The sequence below is a fragment of the Bubalus kerabau genome, chromosome X, assembly GCF_029407905.1.
Source record: "Bubalus kerabau isolate K-KA32 ecotype Philippines breed swamp buffalo chromosome X, PCC_UOA_SB_1v2, whole genome shotgun sequence".
NCBI lineage: Eukaryota > Metazoa > Chordata > Mammalia > Artiodactyla > Bovidae > Bubalus > Bubalus kerabau.
The window spans coordinates 100,389,686-100,393,129 of record NC_073647.1 but is presented as its reverse complement, the minus strand read 5'-3'; positions in this window follow the sequence as shown (position 1 = coordinate 100,393,129).

Here is a 3,444-nt window from a genome sequence, read left to right as displayed (position 1 = left end):
CTGAGCCCAGTATCGAACCTGCATCTCTTTTTTTTTTTTTTTTTTTTGAACCTGCATCTCTTGCATTGGCAAATGGATTCTTTACCACTGAGCTACCAAGGAATTTTGGCCAAGTGGTCATTGGGCATAAATCGAAATGAAATGAGAAGTGAATCTTGTACATATTTAGATGAAAGACCATTTTAGGTAAGGGAAACAGAATAAAGGCCTGAGGCAGGAACAGAAGCAAGTTCCTCAGAACTCAGCGAGTTCCAAGAACATGGGCATCAGGTGGATGGAGCTGGGGACACTGTAAGAGTCTTTGCAGAATGATATTGGGCTTTGTCGAGTTTGATAAAGAATTTGGATTTCATTCTAAGTAGGATGAGTAGTCACTGAGTGTATTGAGCAAGGAGTGAAATAATCCAAATGAAGTTCCCCCACCCCATGGGAAAGCATTCTATTTTAATTATAGCAGTGTGTACATGATTGAAGTTGTGAAAGGCCCATTCAGCTGAGTAGAGAATAGGCTGTGGAGGTACAAGGATGAAAGCTGGGAAATCAGCCAGCACATGTTGCAGTAGTACAGCTCTGATGACGGTGGCTTAAACGATGGAAGAAGTGGAAATGGGGAGAAATGATTGGATTTGAATTATTATTTCATAGTAATGCACCAGGATCTGCTGATGAATTAGATATGAAGTGAGAGAAGAAGTGAGGTAGCAAGGATGACACCAGAGTTTTTCCAGAGCAATAATGTAAATGGAGTTGAAAAATGGAAGCTTCAATTTGGGGACAGGTGTATCAAAGTTTGCTTTAAAAACATTAAGTCTTGGGGAGGGTGTTATTAGTTATACAAGCAAAAATGCTGAATAGTAAGTAAGATAGTTGAGTCTCGAATTCCCTGAGAAAGTTGAAGCAGGAGTTATACATTTGCAACTGTTCCATAAATACATGGCATAAAGATATGAGTAGATGCAGACACGTATAAAGAGAGTATAGCTGTGTAGGAGAAGTCTGCGGACTGAGTTTGGAACGCCACGATTTAGAAGTTAGGAAGATGTAAAGAACAAGCCAGAGAGACTAAAGGAGTGGCCACAAGAGGTATGTGGAAGCCAAGAGACTAGAGTGTTACAAGTAGAAGGAAATGATCAACTGTGTCGAGCACCACTGATGGTTTGATTAAGATAAGTAGTGAGCAGTGACCATCGTTTTTTGACTGGTGGAAATCACTGGTGTGCTTGCCAAGAGCAGTTCTATTGGAGTAGGGAGAAAAATCTGACTGGAATGGGTTCCAGGGAGGATGGGAGGAGAGAGAGTAATCTCACTTCAGTGGATGGATTGTGCATGAGAGGATTAGAGGATGCAGGCACAAGGGCAGACAGTTGCAGAGAAAAGTCCTTGAGTAGATGAAGAAAAATAAGATTTAGTGCTGAAGTGATAGGGGCACAGGCAGTCCATGCATTGCAACAGGAAGGAGGCAGAGTATCAGGCTACCACTAGTACGTGTTGATTACAAAGAAAACACTCTCTAGATGGATCTCCTCTTTCCCTAAGCCTCAAAAAATTAGCTTCTCTGCTTCTGTTTCCATCCTCAAAACGATGTCCATTAGGTGGAATGAGGGACAGCTATCAAGTCTTTCTCTCCACATTATTTCTAACACCTCCATGCCCATCCCTTAGCATCTGAGCCCATCTTCCCTCCTTCCAGCAAAACATTGAAAACTCCTGAAGATAGATGCCGGGGGGTGAGTTGAGGGTGGCTACTGGGCTCACACACCTAGTCTCTACTTAGGTTACCAAACCACCAGGTACTGTTGTTTTTCAGTGTACATAATGTTACATATTATACAGTTATTATGTATTTTTACTGAATTCTGGGTATTTTTACCATTATCTTTTTTCTCAGTCAACAGTCATATGAAATTATATAGATTTGTTCATTATATTAACAGCGATTTTTGTACATGAAGGTTAGGAATCACTTCTTTGAAAGACCACCTTATATGAAATTCAGCAAATCAGGAAAAAAATCACATTGCTGTTCCCATTCTCTTCTTTGTATTCTTGCTGGGATATTCCTTTTACAAGCTCTATGTTAAGCCAAAATAATAACTTCAGTAGCTCAAGAAACATTCCCTGGTGGCCCACTGTGCGGTAGGCGGTTTGGAAGACTTCAGGTCTGCGTTAACTGCAGGAGACCTGGCCCTTGTCCTCATGGGGCCTGGTGGAGGCGGTGGTTGTGTACTCGGAAGGAAGCAGATACAGCAATGGAGAAGAACTACAGAAAGACATAATCATATATTCTTTCATCCATTCAGCAGAGGTTTATTGAGGCAGTACCAGACACTGAGTGAATATACAAAGCTGACAAAGAGGCGATCTCTTCTTTGAAGATCACTGTAAAGAACAAGGGGACTTTCTCTTTAACCCTTTTCTTCTCTTAACATGATCTTCCCTTGGGGACTCTGATTTGTATCTACAACACTGTATGTGGTTACAATAATTGTATATCTAAATTTAAATATCTATCCAAATTTTAATCTAATGTTGTCCTCTGTGGAGCTCTGGACCTTAACTTAAAATTGCCATTTGTGGCAGAAATAAAGAACACCACTCCCTTCTATATTTTGCTCTATGATGAAACAAAGGCAATTTAAAAGTTTGGTGCAGATGTACCTGTGTTTTTACAGTTCACATGTTATATAATGTCAAAAGGACTTAAGGTTAACTGTATTTTTAATAACAGCTGATTGTTTTATTTAACTTGCTAAGAGAAAAGTCAGAGACCGGATGCTGGACAATGGAACTAATGAGGTCCAACTCATAGTGAAAAAGTAAAAGTGTTAGTCACTCAGTCATATCTGACTCTTAGTGACTCTATGGACTGTAGCACACCAGGCTCCTCCGTCCATGGGATTCTCCAGGCAAGAATACTGGAGTGGGTAGCCATTCCCTTCTCCAGAGGGTCTTCCCAATCCAGGGATTGAGCCCAGGTCTCCCGCATTGCAAGCTGATTCTTTACCGTATGAACTATAGGCTTGATTTCGAGTGCAAACCTCATCGAGAAAAATATTCTGAAGTAGTGTTTTCCAAACTGTTAATTCCCTGAGATACTAACAGATCTTTCATCAAGTAAAAAGGCCAGATAGACTTGGAAAGCACGGTATATTAACATTTTTCTCTTAGAGATCCATAATCCAAACAATGTATTGAAGGTTCTCAGATACAGGACTAAGTAAGGTAAGGATATCACTTTAACTTTATTAACACAGCATTGCTTAAACATATATGCCCATAGAAGCCTGTGTTGTTTGTTTGTTTCCTTGGGTTTTGGAGGAAGAGGAATATACGTGATTAAGAACATGTTTTAATATCAGAAAATTCAAACAAACAAAGTTATAGTTTTCACTTCCTCTCTCAATTATTTCTAATCATGTTTCAAAAGTCAGAGCTAATGTTAGT